The sequence below is a fragment of the Lagopus muta genome, chromosome 4, assembly GCF_023343835.1.
Source record: "Lagopus muta isolate bLagMut1 chromosome 4, bLagMut1 primary, whole genome shotgun sequence".
NCBI classification, from domain to species: Eukaryota; Metazoa; Chordata; class Aves; order Galliformes; family Phasianidae; genus Lagopus; species Lagopus muta.
In genome coordinates this window covers 21571845-21592379 of record NC_064436.1, presented here as the reverse complement: position 1 = coordinate 21592379, position 20535 = coordinate 21571845, and the positions used below count along the sequence as shown (strand labels likewise).

The following is a 20535-nucleotide window of genomic DNA, read 5'->3' as shown; positions in this document are numbered from 1 at the left end:
CAAAACAAAACAAAACAAAACAAAAAATGAATAACAAAACAAAGAAACAAAAAGCCAGCATAATGAAAAGGTTACCAGGTCCTGGGACTGAGCTATAGTCAGAACTATTATTTGATAGCATATTCAAAGCCATAGTTGGCTGCCGCTAGATCTGCATTGGCATTGTGTTGGAGAAACTGTATCCTGCTTGTATGCTGCTGCCAGTCTCACACAGACCATGTATAGGGCTCCTCCATCTGCCTTCCTGTTTCCCCTGACCTCTCCCTCCAAGGATAAAAAGCAGCTGTGCTGGCTTGAGTCTCCTAGAGGCATCATGACCATCAGAAGCAAGGTGCTACCCACAGGTTGCATTTGCTTTGCTACACAATCCATTCTGGTTCTGTGGAGAGTATTGCAATAACTTAACATCTTAATCTCCACTCTCCCTGTGGTGAATTCCTAAAAATAATGCAACTTAAATGGACATTAATAGCCAGAAGTACCAGATTAAAAACATAGAATGGTAAAATTAATAAAAAATGCATGAACTGGGCCTTTTCTTGTTTTCTTTTTCGGAGGGTTGTTAAATGACTCTAAAAGAGATATTCAGTAGTGTTGGGTTTAGAGTTTGAACTCTCTAGGTAGTCTGCAACAGTGTTTTGTCTTCTACTGTCTTTTAGTTAATGCTGTATGGTAATTCCTGGTATTTAATTCAAATGTGAGATTTTTTCATTTCTTTTTTATTAATTTTAAATTTAATTCTTGCTCTCTTCCTGACAATATCAAAAATACTTATTCACTGTAATCATTGCAGTGTTTCACAGCAATGGTGATCACAGCAAATCAGCATTTTATGCATGATCAGATTCATAAACCTTTCCAAAGTTGTGAATATTTACAGTGGTTTGGGTCGATGAAGGGGACTTGCCAAGAAAATACACATCCTTCAAAAAATGCATTCTTTAATTTCTTAGGAGATATATATAAATAATGATTTTAAGAAACCATAGATGCTTTCTGCTTTGTTCATATTTTAATAGTATACTCCTCTTTGCTGTTTCAGTAATTAAGTCTTATGACATTCCAGAAAGCGTAAATCCTGCTGAGATGTTTAAGTTTGGAGCAACCTTCTTGATGTACAAACAAATTAAATAAATAACAGACACTTACCCAGGATCTTAACAAGCTGTTTTGCTCGTTCCTTTGAAACCCAATTGAACGGTAAAGCGATATGGTCTATTCAAACTGTTCTAGCCTCCTTGTTCACTAGAACCTTCTTTTGAAATTCATTGCCTTCAATTACATTTTTTTAAAGAATTTTAATTACGTGCCTGAAAAGAATAAAGATGCTCCAGGCTCCATTTGTTTATCATGGAAGGCCTAAAAAAAATGAGGACAGAGCTTCCCAGCTCATGCAGGGGTTGCAGAGAGAGAGAGATGACTTTTAATTCGACAAGTTCAGAGAGATTTCTTAGTTTGACGCGCACAGCAGGGGGTCTTTGAGCGCCTGGCAATACTTCAGCATTCTGAGCTTTGAAAGTCTTTCCCTGCAGCAGAAATTGTATCAAAAGCCAATGATAATATTCCCTGCAAGGTAAAGGACCCTATTGAAGATTTCTAGAGCTGTTTATTTATTCATCACAGTTTTTTCTTTTAGGACGTACCAGGCGTATAGGTAATAATTCACACGAATGCTAGAAAAATATAATAAATAAATAAATAAATAGGAATCCCTCATTAATCCTTCAGCTTTCCCTTCAGTTTTCCATAGGCCACGTGCATCCTATCATTCCCTGCCATGTACTCTGCATAAAATCTTCACTTCAGATCTCAGTTTTTCCCTATTTTTAACAGAATTGTCATTTCAGTCTGTTTTCTACCACCAACTGAGTACATAAGATGTTTATGGCCATTTCCTACCTCTAAACCCTCAAAATGATTGATTATTTTTACAGAAGGATATTCAATTTCTTAGGGGTCTTTTTAAATCTTATTTTTAAAGTAGATTTGCGATAAAGTGTTTCAAAGCCAAGATTAAAGCCGTATTTATATTCCAGAGATCAGAGTTTTAACGTTTTGGCATTACTTTTATTTGAAAAGTATGCACATATGTTTTTCTGTTTTTGTTTTGTTTTGTTGCTGCAGCAGAGCTGGGAATGTGAGACTACGACAACCTTTCCCTTGTGTAATGTCAATGTCGGCTATCACTTTGGCAGAATCAGCCAGCTCAGTGAAGACATGAAAACCCTCCTTCCCTCCTGTTTTTTCATCTGCTGGTGGCATTCAAAGTGACCTTCCCTTATAAATATTGGTGAGTGACCACATGGGGAAAGCAGTTGTTTGGTGCAGAGAAACTTGTTTCAAAAAGCTGTGTTGACCTAAAGGTTCTTCATTTTTTTTCAAAGTATAACAAAAAGACACATGAGCAGGTGTTTGTTTTGTTTTGTTTTTTTCCTTTTTAATAATAACTTCAAGTATTTAGTAACACAATGTATTTCTCTTGGCCTGCAAGCATTTATAGAACACTAGCCTGTGTTATTTATTATGACCCTAAGAAACTATCTCTTAGAAGGACTGTTTTTAAGACAGAGATTTCCTGACAGCAAACAAGAATCTCTCATCTCTTCCTGTTGTTTTGTGTTGGCTAAATGGTCTGGGATGGTATAAATTTATTATAATGCCCCCAGTCTGGCAAGATGAGACTTTCCCAGGTGGAGGAATTAAGGAAGATAGCCAGAGGCTGCTTTCTGGGACCCTTCTGGTTTGGGAAGCATGCCTAGAGTGAAATCACAGCACTGCAGAAATTCTGATACCCATGGGGCAGTCCAGGAAAGCTGTGGTAATGGGAATAGTTCCATAAGGCAGTCTAAATTACACACTTCAGTATTGAAAAAAGTTCTCAGGTCGTCTAAGGCTTCCTCAGCTGATTTATCCTTAAGACATCCAGTATGCCTGAAGAGATTTTCAGTGTTGCAAACAGATGTATAGTGAAATAGCCACCTGTGTCTAAGGAATATTTACTGTACCATAACACAGAACACTACAAAGTATATACTCAGGTACAATAAATATTTTATCTAGCTAGGAAGAGTCTGGAAGTTGTAAATATATGCAGGGTGTAAGGCTGGAAATTTTTGAAGGATTACACATATTTAATCTAAAGACATTGCCATAAAAGTCACTTAGCTAGCTGCCATCCATTATTATCTACATTACTGCAATTATCTACTATTCAGGCTACAGTCAGACAACTGTGATGTATCATTTATGACTATATGATAAGTAATGTTTGATTTTTATATTTTTTTTCTTAACTGCATGTGTACTTGAAGTGTGTCAATTTAAAGGATCTGAGAAGCTTCAAAAGAAATATTAATAGGAAAGTTATCATGGCACCAGCCTAACAAAATAATGCCTTTTCATCAAAGTAACACTTCTAGCAAATGGAAAGGCAGTTACATATAGTGTATGTGGATCTTGTGGTGAAGAATGAGGAGTAGTACCATTTAGCAGTTTCTCAACTATGTATTAGGATTGTCACTGCTTTCCTTGACTTTGATGAGCAGTAGTCAGGGGACAGCATGGAGCAAAAAAGAAAGAGGGCAGAAATTCATCAGACTTGCATAAGTGTCTGTGTTTTGTCAGTGTTGTTTCTTTCTTTTTATATTAACTGTGTGCTGGATTCTTGTATTTGGAGGCTAGCATTTGGGTATGAAAACAAATCAGTGTCAGTTTTATTTTCAGGGATTTGACTTAGAATTTACATAAGTCTTCATCCTGGTCAGGGCTCACTGTAATAACAACTTCAGAAACTGAAGGCATAAATAAATATTGTATAAATACATTTTCTACAACTTTTTATTGGTAATATTGTGCCAGTCATAACCATGTTCTACAAATTCTAGTTCAGTGATATACGATGATAAGATTACACGCCATCTAGAACACAAAGGGAGAGGACAGTTTCAAAACATTCAACTTTTGAGAAACGCCTTCTTTAGTTGTTTCCAATCTGAAGTTGTCTGTCAGAACATTTTTATATTTTTAAAGGATGTTCCATAATTTTACAGTAGCTGTATAGAATAATCTGTCTCTTATCATACAGTGATATTTAGCACATACAGCAGTTTTCCTTAAAAAATGAACTATATACAGGCTAACAGTTAACAATTCAGCGTTTCTTGTTTTCCTTGTGAGATTCCAAGTACAGGCGTACAGATCACAACTCATTATTGAAAATTATAGTGACATTTCTTCTTATTATTATATAGTGACATTCTTATTATATAGTGACATTCTTATTATTATAGTGACAAGTCTTATGAGAGCAACTCTTACACCACTAATGGGTAACTGGATGACCGCAGCAGCTGCTCGATTCTCACTAAGAGAGTGTAGCAGCTTTGTAGAAGCTAGAATGATACAATTTGTGATTAATGGTAGGTCAAAATGGTGACTTTTTTATTTTGGGTGTACATACAGCATTAGAAAGAAGTGACAACGCATGCAAATAATTTCCGGTACTTTGTTTTCTTGATTTATTTTTTTCTATTTCAGTGAGATCTGCCAGATGGTTCTAGATTCAGTAGTATTCTGCTTCCAGTGCATTTTGCACATATTTGATATTTTATTCAAATTTGACATTTCAGAGTGAGGGGACTTCTTCAAGAAAATTGAGAGGAAGAGTGAGAATTTAATTTATTAAATATTGCATATTTTTATATAATCATTTATTGAGATAAGAGATAAAACTGTTTTTTAATTTATGTTAAGAAGGTGGGATTCTTAGCTTTAACCTGTTGTGTTGAAATAGGATTAATACAACTCTGATTATTTTATAGTTTAAAAAAAAAAACTCAACTATTTTTAAGGAGGTTGTTAAAAAAAAAAAATAAAAAAAATCCAGTATAAGCTCTAACACAGAAAGCTTAAAAGGCAAGTTTACCCCTTTGAAGCCTGTAGCTCTGAACTACAAATGAAGGCTTAATGAGGATACTTCCTTGCAGCTTGCTTCAAATATCGATTTATTGTGCACACTGCATTAACTTCCAGAAGTATAAACTTCCATTAGTCTTAAGCAGTGTTTCTTTCCCCTAAGTAAAGAGGGGAACAATACTGCCATAAAAGAATATGTTTCTCTTTTTATCTATAAGTTTGTTCTTCATTTTTATTTCATTTTCTTTACATTTTTAACCTCTTAGAAATCTGATCTAAATTGAATCATGACACTCTTCTTTTTAATATCAAGTCGCACAAACTGCCACTAGCAGAAAGATGGTACTAAAGGTACCAATGGTACACTAATTTCAACTGCAACCCCAGCTTTCCTGTTCTTGTCTCTTATTATCCTCTTTGGCTGAGTGACAAAAGAGCTCTGCTTTAGCTCCAGGAGTGCTACGCAGGCCAGCCATCTCCTGTCAGAATGCCTGAATTCTACCTGCACCTGTATCCCTGGGGATGTTAATTTAGACCTCCATGCTTGAAACTTTTAGGGTCTTTTAGACATCCTTTTACTGATTTGATTAACATTTGATAGTCACCCAGATGAAAAATTACTGAGAAAAGGAAGACAGTCAGGACACATATACTGGGATTTTAGTCTTAGCTAAGGCTAAAATGAGCAGACATTGAAAAAGGTCTGATGAGTGGTTGGGATGCATGCGCTTGTAGTCAAAATAAGAGACAACACAATACAGATTTTTTTCCATGAACATTTCTTTTAATTAAAATGCAAATTTTGATGAACTGTACTTAAGACTCTTAATTCCTCACTTGAAATTCTGTTTGTTCAAATAGCAGATAAAGTGATTCCTCTTCTCCCTCTCTCTTTTTAATGTTTTTAACTCAGAAAACATATGAAAGGGAATTACTGATCTTGGCTTGAGAGTTTGATATGTATGTATTCTTGTTACTTTGTGACAGTGATGGAGCAAATTTACCATGAGGTATTTTATGATTATTCGGATAACTAATTGCAAGAGAAGGATATTTCAGAAATTTATTTTGGTTTCTATTTTTGTAGGTTTCTCTATTTTTGGTTGCAGGCACATAGCAAACTTAATTTGAATTTTGATTCAGGTAAATGCATTTTGAGGAAGGGTTTGTAATTGTCAAACTGGACTTTTAGATTTTATCTGCGTAGATACCACAGTAAATGGCACTGTTTAGCTTTCAAGAATCTGGTGTTTGGATTGACATCCATTTCTGTATTGTGTTGTGAACTAAGTGATGTGTTTCTGCACTGAGGCAGTCAGACTTATTGGACACTGGAAAAGGTGGCGAAAAGTGGTATGTTGTAAGTAGTATGTTCTCAGACTGCAAAGGGCCATTTTTTGTCAAAGTAGGAGTTTCAGCTATTAGAAGTAACTGTGAGAAAGGTTGTGAAGGCAAGAATGCCCATTTTCACACCTAAGTTTTATCTGTAGTTCTCTGACCTGTTGAAATGATAGATTTCTGACCCCTGCTGTATCAGTCTGTGCCTGACTGCACACAGATGCCTTCCCATGACAAATGTGGGAGGAGGTTCTGAATGAGTTCCATAGCTCCACCTAGACACACAGTCTAGACATTGGTTGTATGGAAGTCTCCTATTTTTCTCTCTAGCACTGAGAAATTTTAGAAAATGAAAAGGAACAGAAGGAAAAGAAGGAAAGCTGTGGCCTTGTGATTAGTGGATTCTCTGCTGAGAAGAAGCAGCGGCCCCAGTCTCAACCCTAAGGTCTTCTCCAGCACTATTTACTGAACAGTCATAGAAATATGTTTCAGCTGAAGAGCTTGTTTTCTTATAAAGAGATAGTTACTGAAAATTCATAAATAATAGAATATTTTCTGTTTCTGTATCTGACAGGTGCAAACCTGCAGGAGCATATTTGCTATTGAAAATAACTTTTTCTATGATTTTTTTCTGGTAGAAAAAAAAAAAAAAAAGCTTTTTTTTTTTTTTTTTTTTTTTTAATATCTTACATCATACTTTGTTACGCATGAATCCAATGGGGTTTCAGAGACACCATTCTTTGTCATTTTTCTGTCAGGTTTACAGCTTTTCTGTGTATGCTTTTCTGTGATTGATTTGCAAAAGTATGACTAAAACTGGAATCTTAATTATATAAAGTTTAGTTAAAGAAAAAACCTGCATTTAATCAAAGAGTGCTAGCAATGATCAGATTTGGTGTGCAGTATCTCTGGTGAATCCTTGACTTAAACGATGTTATCTTGATTTTGAATGTATGCTAGTAAGCCATATCAAAAGTGCAAATATTCAGAAAAACTGAATTCAGTTAATCCACTAAAAAGGAGAAATTTAAGGCTAGATATAAGTTCTTTCATTACCAGTTAGATTTTCTTATTCCCGGAACTTCTGCTTGATATTGCTGTTGCTGTTTAGACAAAAACAAAACAAATAGAGCATCAGTCTTCACTTACACTTTTGAATAATCAGTGACACCACCAGATACCAAACTGAAGCTTTGCCAGCCAGCAAGAGGTATAAAAGAGTACATTAGTTAGTTTCTTGCAAAACTATATATTCAAACAATCTGAAGCAAACATCAGAGGTGGAGATAGCTTAAAAGAATTATATTCCTCTTTTAAAGTCCCAGTTCAACCATTTTCAAAGTTTTTGTGGTTTGTAGTTTCGTCAATTTATTTTGGCTGTTGCAGTGTTCTTTAACAGATTTTCCAGTTTCACCTCTAGGAATTGACTATAGGATGTGCTAGGACAACATTAGCTCTTGCACTCATAATAGACTAAATTGTCAATGTCTCTTTCTTTTGTGTGTCCACAGCACAACATGCTAACAAAATCCTTCTAACACTAGTTCAAAGCAAGAATGTAAGCATATCTCAAAATCTTTTTTTTTTTTTTTTTTTTTTTTTTCTTTTTTTTTTTTCTTCCCCCCTGTTCAAATTCTCCATGCTGCTGTTTTGGATTTGGCTTGTCTCAGTGTGTGTAAACATATTCAGACCAATGTGAGAAGGAAATTCAGATAAGACTCAATAGGTGCTAAATTCTACCTTTAGAGCCAAGTGCATGATCTTTCAGGTGGTAGCATTTCTGGTACAAAGGTTAATCAAGTGAATTATGCTAATATACTGCTGAACTGAAGGACTCTTACACCATTAAAAATAAAAGTTAAAAACTGACATTCCCATTTCCATACCACTTTTTGATATACTCATGTAACAAGCACGGAAAAATGCAAACTGCATTCATACTGAAGGTATTGTATTAGAAAAGAAAGTTAATGCTTTAGCTGGTGCAGTCTGACCTGCTAATCAGAACCGTGTAAGGATATAAATATTCTTTAGACTCATTATTTTCCCATGCCAGCATTTGATTTTTATCATGACTGATTTATATGCCAGCATGAAATTCTGAAACTAAATGTACTTAGCTTTCAATTGAGAAAGACAGCAAGAGAAAAATAAAATAAAAGAGGTCTGTAGGGATAAATTAGCTATCAGTCTGGTTTACAATTTTCAGAAGTGGATATAGGTAATATAAAAAATATTTCAGATATTCAAGAGCCTATGATTTATTTGTTTTCAGTTTTGAAAATCCACCTATTTGCTTGAGAACTTTGAAAAAACAGCATTTTGTTTGTTTGGATTTTTTTTAAATCATGCAAGACTTCAGTGAATGTTACATTCGTGGCAAACTGAGGTCCAAAGCCTGAAGCTATCTTAATTCTGAAAAGAGTTTCATGCAGGTAAAATCATTTTTGAGATATGGATGGTTATAAATGGGAGGCCTTTGCTCCATTGCAAAATGTCCTTACTGTGTTAAGGCAAAACTGTACCGGGAGAATACTGAGGTCAAACTAGCTTGAGGCATTGATAAATGTTAAGTTACCAGCAGCCGAACACTGGGAGAATTTATTTTCCCATGCAAGTGATTCTTTGCTCTCTAACAAGAAAGAAACTGATTCAAATGAATGCACATCTCAAAAAATAAAAAAAGAAATCCAACCACGATTCTTCCTCTGAAAGACTCCCTTCCTCTTTAAATGTTTTATTTAACTGACTAAATCTTACGATCACTTTTAAAAAGGAAATTAACTGTTAATATCCTGGGAAGTATTTGTGTTAAAGGTCATATTAAGCAAAAGGCAAGTGCAGACTATCTGAGGATTCTGGAGAAGATGTTTAATGCAAATTTTTTTGAAAAAATGATATGTGTCACTGCAGGTCATCTCTGAATATTCTTGTTGGGGTTTCTCTGTTGGATATGCAATCTCAGCTAAATGTTTTGAAGAGGAGGAATCAAATAAATTGCCCTATTTTGGGTTTTTCTCATCTGTATACAGTTGTGCAGGTCTAGTAGACCTGAAAATTGCCCAGAGACAAACTTTTAAAAAATAGAGTGCTTTTGAGGCAGAAAATTGCTTTTCTGCAGTATAGTCTAAGGGACAGGATGTGACAGGAGGACAAGGAGTTGTCACTATGCAGTGATATTGTAAAGCATATCTTACAAAACAAAAAGGATCATTTGTCTCTTTTTTCTTTTCATTTTAAACTACAAAAGATTTAATTGAAACAGCTGAGGATGTGCCCTAGACCAAGAAAAAGGCATTATAGTTTACAATTAAAACTGGAAGCTCCTGCTTTAAACTCCCTCTCCCCTGAAATAGCTATTAAGTTATACAGTGTGTGTGAAATGTATGTATGTCCACCACTTCAGAAGCCTTATTCTCAATAGGGAAAATAAAAAATAAAAATAAAAAAAAAGTGAAAAAGCTCATTGTATATGCATGTCAAATATTAGCATGATTCTTGTAGTATAATAAGAAAAGAAAGTGCTTTGTGCTTTTGATTAGCCTCTTGATGTTTGAGAGTGTTTTTGTGTGGCTTAATTTTCCTTTTTATGGCAGTTTACACATATAAAACAAAATGAAGAGAGGAGTGGAAGGGGAAAGAAATGTGCCATTTATATACTAAGAATATGAGGCCTCCTTTGGGTCCATTATACATTAATGGGTCAGCTGAGATTTATTAGGATATGTATATTAATCTTTATACACATTCACATACTATAATTGTTCCTTTGGTACTATAATGTGATTAGCTGTGAATTTGTGCAATATTAACAATAATATGGATTTCCATATTACAGAACAGTAATAATAAATGGTTATTAAAAATGCATGTGAAGTATGGGATGTGAAGGTACTTCCTAACTCTCAGTAATCCAATTATGTTCTGTTGTTCTTAAATACCAAAATGGTTAAGTCTTTGCAGTAATGTGAAATCTTATATAAGATAAGCAGTAATTTTATGTTCTGCAGAACTGAATGAAACTAGAAGAAAGATTACTCTCTTTTCTCATCAAGAGCTGATTTGTATTTTTGCATTATTTCTGTTAAAAATATAGCACAAAATAGAATACAGGAAGGTATGAGTAATGTCTTATAAAGTTTTCGTATGAGTATGCTTTCCTATATTGTAGTGGAGTTCAACATGGAAAGAACAGTCTAGGATTTCAGCTGCTTGCCTGTCAATTCAGTATTGATAGCTGTATGGTTCAACACCACTAAAGAAGCAAATACAAACTGACGTGAAGAAAGTAAACACAAATATAATTCAGGGGCAAAATGAAAGCAGGAGAGATGTGACAGTCAGGTTTTCTGAAGAGTTTTTCAGGCACTCAGTCTTTCCACCACTGACCAGTCTTTGGCGCACACTGCCTTTTTGTAGCTCCCCATGCCCTTTTGCCATCAAGATCTAGTGCAATTGCAGCAGAACTATTGCATCTTCCCCATCTTATAATAACATTTACTAGGGATTTTGAAGTGGTGTTCCCTTCAGATGTTGTAGTAGGTGGAAACATCCCATTGCTTTTATATCTTGTGGCCCTTGGAACTTATTTCTGATGGCTCAGAATTAAACACCCTGAGGTATATTTTGCTCATCTGTACCTGTGAGTCATAACAGTTACTGGATTGTACACCTTCACATTAAAGTGAAAGATCAAAAGTATACCAAGGACATACACTCCTCCTTTCTTCATGTCTGTTGTACAGTCTGGTGCTCACGAGATTTAGTAACAGTACAGTACAAAGAAAATTCAGCACATTGTGTAAGTCACAGGCTACATAAGGTATACATCCTTTACAGTCTAATAATTCTGTCAGAGCTAATTCTTAGAAGTATGTGAAATAGAAGAAGAAATATATGAAGAGAATGAAAAAATGATCTTCATTTTTAGCCAAACATCTTAATTCAATAATCATCCAACTCTGCAAGTATTCAAATCCTTTCAGTTTTCCATTTAGATACAGGAACTACTTGGAATTACTGATTACAAAAAAGCTTGCCAAAGTAGTAATAAACCATGTTACTATCAGCATAATAACAAATAATTATTTGTCTGTTAGTATGTTTTTTTCATTTTAACAGAAGGATGAAGGGAACAGGATGCAACATTTTGGAAATGTACTTTGGTGTTTCTTACAGTTCAACATCTTTTTTTCCTCTTGTATTTATTCCTCCCACAAAATGAATCCTACTTTAGTTTCTTTCTAGCTTGTTGAGTTTGCGGTGTTCCTCTTGAGCTGGGAATTTCATTGCACACAGTATTCAAAATAAGATTTTGAATAGAAAACTGTCTGTGGGCACACCAGTAGCTTGCTCCTGAAAAGCAGTAACTTGTCCAGAATTTATTCATATAAAGTTGGGATATTTTTCCCTGTGTCAGCTACAGTATGTTTTCATTGGCCTAACTTTATAACTTTATTTGTCCTCTTACTGTCTATTTATTCAGACCAGATTTTTATTATTATTATTTTTTTTAATCTGACTTCTTGCTACTTTGAGTACATTGATTTTCTGTAGGTAATTAATATGTTGAATGTCACAAGCTTCAACATAGATTTCTTTAGCATTCCCCTGTTGCATCTCTCTTTATTGAGAAGGCTGACAACAAGCCAATACTTCAGTTTTCTGTTTTACAACCAATTATTTATACTTTGGAGGCTCTTTATTCTTATTTTGTGATAGTCCAGTTTCTTTAATCTGTAGTCTTTTGAACCAAAGCAGTTTGCTCCAAGTTTGGTCCAAGGTTACTATTGTGTTAGAAATTAAAAGAGATGGTATCCTTTGTATCAGACATGTTATATGCTCACTGATGTCTTAAAAGAACAGTTAGGGTGATTTTCTTTTCCTTTCCAATATTTTTGTTAATCCAGATGCATGCTCTTAGTATGCCTTCTACCATTTGCCACATAAACTCAAAATTCACACTTAACTGAGATTTTGAAGTTCTGTGAATAGATTACACATGGTAGTTGATGGTAAAAAAACTTACTGTAATGAAGGTAGAAAATCACTCATTCTGGCCTCACTTAGTATAAGTGTTTTCTCCAGTTTTACAGTGTGTTTATCCTGCAAGGCCTCCTGATAGAGTGCTCTTGATATGCATGGGATACAAAAAAGATTATTTTTTGTCATGCCTTAAAAAATGGTCCTTAGACTTAGTTTGACTTTTTTTATTATGTCAAATTTAATCCAATAATTTTATAATCTCAACCCTGAATGAGTTTTCTCAAGCTAGAAAAAAGCCACTCAGAGACATTTGGAATACCATTTTGCCAATATTTCCATTTTCCTTTCCAATACTCAGAAATCTTAAAAAATGAACAATGTTAAGTAACTTAAGTATAGGATTTCTAGCTGATTTATTTTTATACAAAATATGGAAAAAAGATACCTACCTTATTCCTAGTCTTAGTAATATGCAGTTTCAGTAGGGGGACTTTTGTCATGCATTTTACATGAAAACGATGAGCATTCTATTGTATTCAAATGATTGTAGAATTGCTGTAAAATGACATACAGCAGGTGGGCCAGTGTCATTTGTAGAACGTCTCTCTGAGCTGCAACTCGAGCTGCGAATGTCTCTCATTGATTTACCGTATTGCTTCAAGGCAAATACTCATTGCTTGCTTATCTATTCCACTTTATTTTGGTGTGATTTGATGCCTTATTTTCAATTCAGATTTGGTCTGTCTTTTGCTTCTGCTTATTAATTTGTGGCTGCAAAAGGGAACAAGTAAACTACAGCCATGAAAAGCATAGTTATGTGCTGTGAAGTTTCAACAGCAAGTTGAGATAGTCTGGAGTCTGTGTTTAAAAGTGCCTTTTTTGTGGTTTGCTACTCATTTGATTTTTCTTTGAATTTTGGTATAACCTCACTAAATATCTTGTTTTTTTCATTGTTGGATTTTGTTTGTTTTTGTTTTCAGATTTTATTTATATCAGACAATGGATGGAACAGTTGTAAAGTCATTCTCAATATTTAAACTAATAATTGCTACCTCAAAATTTTATTGGTATTTTTGGGAAATGTGTATAACCAGGCAGTGTAACTATAGAGATGCTTACATGTATTGTGTATTAAACTATATGATATAAATTAATCTCAGCTTAAGGAATAAGTATGCATTAGCAAATATATTGGATAAATAGAATTGGAGCATGTTAATTTCCTCACCTAACAGGCATAATTAATATTATAAAATAAAAACCATGTTACATAAAATCAGCTTTACTGAATTTCCAACAAAATTTTCATTATCTGTTAAATTTAGATATTTACCTAGTTTAGAAAAGAACATTTTGTGATTGGTAACATATTGTTTTAAATAACATTAAGTAGAACATTAAAACTGTTCATAGAATGGCTTGGGTTGAAGGAGACCTTAAAGATCATGTGGCTCCAAACCCCCTGCTTTGAACAGGGACATTTCCACTAGATCTGGCTGCCCAATGCCCCATCCATCTGGCCTTGAAAACCTTCAGGGATGGGTCATCCACACTTTCTCTGTGAAACGTGTACGAGTGCGTCATCATCCTCAGTTGAACATCTAAAGTAAATCTCTCCTATTATAGTTTAAAATTGTTTCGCCTTGTCCTATCACCATCAGACCATGTAAGAAGTCAGTCCTAATCTTATTCATATGCTTCCCTCAAGTACTGGAAGTAGGTGTCCCCAGAGCCTTCTGTTCTTCAAAGGGAACAAGCCCATATTTGCTTTGTAGGAGGTGCTCCAGCCCTGATAATCTTTGTGACCCTCCTCTTGGCCCACTCCAAAAACTCCACATCTTTCTTTTACTGCAGTCCCCAGACCTGGATGCAGTAGTCCCAACAAGGCCAAGGACAAACCAGTGGGGGACAGTCACCCACAGAGAATACTGTTGACCTTTTGAGGCACAAGAGTACACTTCTGGCTTATGTTAAGTTTTTCACCTACCAGAACCTCCAAGTCTTTCTCCTCAGGGCTGCTCTCAATGCATTCTTCTCTCAATCTGTACATGTGACTGATTTCTCTGACCCAAGTGCAGCGCCTTGCCCTTGGCTTTGTTGCATTTGCTTGGATTCATTGGACCCACTTTTCAAGCTTGTCCAAGTCCATTTAGATGACATCCCTTCCTTCTATTGATTGCATCAACTGCACAGCGTGGCTGTGTTATCTACAAACTTGCTGAGGCTGTGCATGACTGCACTGTGTCATTGATAAAGTTATTAAAGAACCCCGGTGCCAAATGGACAACTGGGAACACCACTCCTAACCTGCATTATGTTGTAGCATTAATTTTCCAATCACATTTCTGTCATATACTAGAACTACAAAAACTTAAACCAAAATTTATTTATTTATTTATTTTTTAAATTGGAGAACTTATTTTTCCAGAAGCTATGGAAGGATATTACAGAAGCTATGGAAGGATAACACAACTATTTGTGTTACTTCTGTTGCTTTGACCTCAAGAAAGCCCTTAGGTTGGATTCCCTTGCTTTCAGGCTATAAATACTTAATAATACTTATAAAGTATATAACTGGTCAAAATACCTCTGAAATCAACCCTTTTTCTTTTCCCTTGAAGGGCCCCACTGGATGCTTTGTGAACACTGCACTATGTATTGAGCTTAGATCTCTGGTGGAACTCCACTGACTCATACTTACGTTTATAAGGACATTTCAATTCACAAGCAAGGTCCAGAATGTTTTTCTGGATTGATCTTTGTTTATGCAAACTTTATTAATCTTATGTTGTGTTAAGTAAGGATAATAGCAATAGTATTTTCATATTTTGAACATGTCTTCTCATCTGCTTACCAAATCCATTTCCCAGTGTTCTGGGAAGCTTTTTTTTATGTCAACTTGTCATTTCTTAGAGAAGGGAAGTGACATTTCTGAATATAGTTCACAGTCTTATAGAGTGGATAGCAAGACACTCCTTTAGAAGAGTAATTTTCAAGTTAACTGGGATACACAGGGCCAAGACAGGTATCCTTCAGTAAGTGCTGTATGTCATCTAACACGGGCTAGAGTAATCCTTAAGGTTTCCCTGAGCTGTGTCCCACGCTGCTGCTGCCCCTGAGTAAATGTCAGTTAAGAGTAGTGGGGCTTATTGTATCCTTAGCTATCCTAGGCCTGAAAGAAGCTTCAGTTGCTATTAGCTAGTGTTACAGATACTACCAATTTCCTCTGATCTCAGAACACTTTGGCACATCACTTGCACCTGACAAACAGACCTCATGTGCTAACGGTATTCTGTGTCCTCACTGTGTGTGAGGACTTATACATGATATCTGTACCCTTTGGGACAGCACAGCCATGTTCAATTACTCCTAAAATTCACAGCAGTCACTTACTGATGTGTGTGACGCATAATTTATACAATGATTACATTTTAAAATGTGTGAACTTTCCTTCATTACAAAATTACAGTTCCTAAGTATTCTAAAAACGCTGTGAATGAGCCGATAACGTAGCTAGACAATTCTCACCTTATTTGTATAGTATTCTAATTTGAAAATGAGTTTTCTGTTTCATGAAATAATGATGTCTTAAATTCTTTTTTTCATTTCATGTTTCTGTTAGAGTTCAAAACAGATTAAAATTAGGCCAAAGATTGCAAATTGATAGTGTTTATGTCTGACATTTAAATCTGCAAGTGCGTCTGTATTCAGCAAATGAGACAACCTGCAGCAGCTTTGCTGGAGAACTCCAGTCTGATCCTTATACACCTTTGTTAGAAGGGAAAATAAAAGGATCAAAATTCACTGTATAGAAGTGCACAGACACTTTCACTGTACAATTCCAATGTACTGCATTGTACAACTCAGCACTTCGGCATGCTGTTTAAACAAAAATTCTTGTTTTATTTACTTTCCTTGTTTCTTATTAATCTTGCTTCACTTTTTTTTTTCCCAATTTTTCTTTTTCTTTAATTATTTGCTTTGAAAGCACTAATAGTTTCTGACCCCTGAAGAAATAAGAAAAGGGCAGTTTTGTTCTTCTGATGGATCAGAGTCTGAAGCAGTGACCTACAACACAATACAGGTTTAGGAAATTAATTTCCAGGAGACATATGCACTTCCAGAGTAACAATAAAGTCATCGGTGCATTCCATGTAATTTACTTTCAGCATAAATAATTTTAGATCTGTATCAAGAAAGCTTTATAACTTTGTTTCTTTTCTATACCTGTTTTGTCAGTTGTACTTTTTTTACCTAATTGCCAGGCAGTTCTACCTGCCATTAAAATAACATCAGTTTATGACATCTGGTTTATATGAAAACCAGACTATATCCTTCCATATTTGCATCTATAAATCATTTGTTTGGCAATAGGTCCACAAGCACAGATATGTTTAACTTTGCATTTTATTTTCAAACTTTTCCAAATAGTGTAATTTATTCTTCTAGCCCCTTGTAGCCATCTAGCTCAATTTATTTTTTAAAGCATTTATATTATTTATAGCAAGGAACAGACTGTAATGTATTTAGCAGAGAACTGTAGGCTCTCAGGGTGAACAAAAGGAAGATAAAATGTCTTAGGATTTTTCACCTTTTTTCTGTCAGAATAAAATCTGACTCAGTGTGGAGACAACCTACACACAGACGTTCTCTACCCGCCAACCAGCCCAATGGAGCTTTCTTTTGACTCAGCTGGATACTGCTGCTGTTTTCAGATACAGAATGATCCTCTTTGATTTTGTACTGTATTACTGGATAAAGAGCAGGGAGGGAGAGGTGAGGCACACAGTAACTATTTTGATGTCCTGTTTATAGTTTGGCTGTAATCTTGTGGATACAATCAGTTTTTTGTTTATTACTGAGAAAAAAAGAATCAGTTTAAATACTTCTAACTCATATCAAATTATACAAAATTTCTTGAATAAAAAATCAAAAAGATCAGCATGTAATCTATTTTCAAACTATGATTTCAAACTGAGCAGAATCACAATTAACTTTCAATTTAGAAAATAATAAGCTGTGAATGAATAGAAGTAGTTCAGGTGTTGTATATCAGTGATTTCATTTGCAAACTAAATCCTTGCAAGATTCAGTTTCCTTTATTCTGTATGGGATTATTATTCTTTGTCTGCCTACAGGATCAAGATTTGTGTGCTTATAGGGGCAGCTTATGAGCTGGACAAGGCTCTGGGCAACATGATAGAGCTGCAGATGTCTCATTTCATTGCAAGGGAATTCATCTAGATGGCTTTTAAAGGTCCCTTCTAACACAAAAATTCTATGATTCTAAGATCATTGGGCTATAGGCTGTAGTACCTAAATGTAAATATATAAACTATCCAGTTTCTACAATAATGTAATTTCAATCCTTATCAGACTGTATTGTTTCTGTAGCCTGGCTAGTAGAAATGTAGAGGAATGTTACATGAGACCTTTCAAGTGTTGGGCACTGAAATAGCCATGGGTAAATATAATTTCTGTATTTAGTGAAATTAATTCTTTTTGCCAGTTCTTCTAGGAAAATGTAAATTAAACACTCCTTATTCCAAAAAGAAATATTCACGGAACATTACAGGAAGATGGTACTTTATTTGTGTTGGGGTAGAAGTGAAGTAATTTACCAGAGGGTTCAAATAGATCTCTCAAGTGAGGCTGTTCTTGTGTACCACTGTTGCTTCCCTGTTTCACAAGTGTCTTTCAAGCAGAGCTAGACCTAGAAGCTTTTTTTTATCGTGAGCATTTAAAGCCTTCAAATGCCAACAGAAATAATATACATATTACAGCCAGGAGTTCCTTTTGTCTTTTGTTCAACTCTTTTTCAGTTTTCCATGAGCAACTCTTTTTCATGTAAAAATCCTATATTGTACATTGTGCCAAAGATAGCAGAGAAAATACAACTGCCTAATTAGAAAGAAAAGGTTAGATGTTTTCATAATGCCATCCTGATAAATATTTGAGTTTAAAAGGAAATAACAAGGAAAACCAAAAGCTATCAGGTGAGAAATTGGCTATTACAAGCTGCATGTGCTTGAGTGTCCACAGTTGCATGTATGTGGGTGATTTTTTTTCTTTCGTTTTCCTGATCCACCTGGAAAGGTGAATGGAAAAGGAAAACATTTCTTTTTCTGATCTTTGTGCAGAAGGATCAAGCTTCATACAATTGGTCTTTAACCTAAACATTCTTGTAATGTTTTAAAAAGGAAATAACTTTTTTCTGATGGGAATCTTTGGTGTAAAAGAAAAATAGGAAAAATAGTTTTATTTTAAAATGTACATTGTACTTGCTGTCTCTCAGTTCAATATGACTTTCCTTGAAACTATAGGAGTGAAAAGAGCTGTCAATATTAATTATATTATTAATAAATAATTAAAATATTAATAATAATAATATTATATTAAACGTACACAGATCCTTAATGCTTAGCCATTACCAAAAGGAAGACATTTTTTCACAAAGCAAGCACTTTGTCTTTTCAAGGTGATAGTCTGAATGAACCCACACAAAGTTTTCATAACATGCCAATAGGAACTGTAATTAATTACTTTACTATTCAGTGAAAATTACAGATGCGGATATTGAGTTGATCTGAGATGCAGTATGTATTTCTCCTTCATGCAGGCTTCCATACAGTTTTCTTTTTGCCATCCCAGAGGAACATCTATGCCTTGCCAATATTTCATCCAATGGTACAAGTACCAACTTCTCTCCAATCTTCTAATTAAGTTAAACTCAATCATTTAGATCCATACTTAATTTTTTATTTTTCTGTCTCAGCCCTGAAATATGCAATGTGCCCAAAAGCCTAAATAAACAGCAGCATCAGCTAGAAGTGGGCTGGACATTTATCATTGACTTCATGGCACGGAGAAGAGTTAAGGAGAGAATGTGTGATGTTAGTGGGTATGAGTATTAGTACGTCTACAGTAACTGCTGTTAGGATTTTAGATTTAACATTCATAAGATCATAAACCAGCTTAATAGTAGCTGGCAACTGCACTTTTAATGGAGCTGTTAGAGAACCAGAACAATGCTTGAAGAATCAAAAAGAAAATTTTGCTTCAGTAATTTCAAGTGCCATAGGAATTAATATCTACACACCATTTTGGACTCTGTTAAATGGAGGTTAGTAAGTATACATGCTTTATTGCTGTAGTTCTACCCTGCAGTGCAAGAGTATTTTAACCAACAGAAGCATCAAAAATTCAATAATATTCCCATTACTGCAATTCATAAAATCAATATAAAATAAAATCTCAAATGTTTAACTGTGAAGAAAATGGAATCACCCTGCTAAAAACTTTGCATTTCAAAATAAGTCTGAATAGGTATTAAACCCAAATGCAATAGGAAAATTACCTTCAGGAGATATTTGCATTCACCAGACCAAGAACATTTGTTTTCATGCATCTGTGATTGCAATTTGTTTAGAACATCTGGTTTGTTTGTTTGTTTGTTTGTTTGTTGTTTTTTTCAGAGACATTTAATGCTTTCTAATACTTGCATTTCTTTTTCTCTGTTCTTCCTCTGTAACAAGAACTTTCAACTTTGTATGTAACTTCCCTCTAACCAATGAATAGCTCTAAATTTATGTTTAAGTTATTGAGTTCTGTTTAAAATTGTGACTTTGCAAACAAAAGTAAGCCCTCCTGTTATGATTATTACACAAATTCATAATTTACTGGTGATTAATGAGAATTATTTGACACTAAAAATAGTATCTACAGTTTTGTGCATCATTTTGTTTACCATTTTCTCTAATAGTAATTTTGTATTGGTTAATTTTTTCCTGTACAAAAATTGCTTTTCATCTTAAGGAGGACACTTAGCTTCACTGTGCTTCCAGTATGTGTTGAGGAGAACAATTTTTATTATAACAAGCCACGTTATTCTTGAAAAATTAGTTATAAAACGAATAGTATGTGTTCTCTTTTGTTACTAGCGTACAAATTGTTTGATATTTCATGTTGTAATCAGTGGTTTCACAAGCAAAAGAAAAGATGCAATGAATTCCTTGTCAGGCCACTGTCATTTCCTCTGGGTTTTGTTTCATCTTCACAGTGCTTTTCACAGTTCCACACATCTCTCTCCAAAATGGCCACTGCTCATTGCAATAGGGATCTGGTTCAGCTGTGCTCTTCTGTGTCATGCCTCTTACGTAAGATCAGATTTGATTACTCTTGACATATTTTAGCAATACTTCTGAATGCAATATGGATGTTTTCTGTAGCTTTTAAAAGCTATTTTTGAAAAGTAAATTAAAACTTAGGCATCGTGAACATTGGCCTTCCTACAATCTG

At 34.7% G+C, this 20535-nt stretch overlaps 1 protein-coding gene across 1 annotated transcript in view; it reads left to right on the top strand.

Moving 5' to 3' along the window:
* The window catches only part of TENM3 (teneurin transmembrane protein 3), a 1260835-nt gene that overhangs the window by 483013 nt on the left and 757287 nt on the right, over positions 1–20535 (top strand). Inside the window, exon 7 of the mRNA XM_048943303.1 lies at positions 2128–2290. The gene's annotated coding sequence lies outside the window, so the exon portion shown is untranslated. The remainder of the gene's footprint in view (positions 1–2127; positions 2291–20535) is intronic.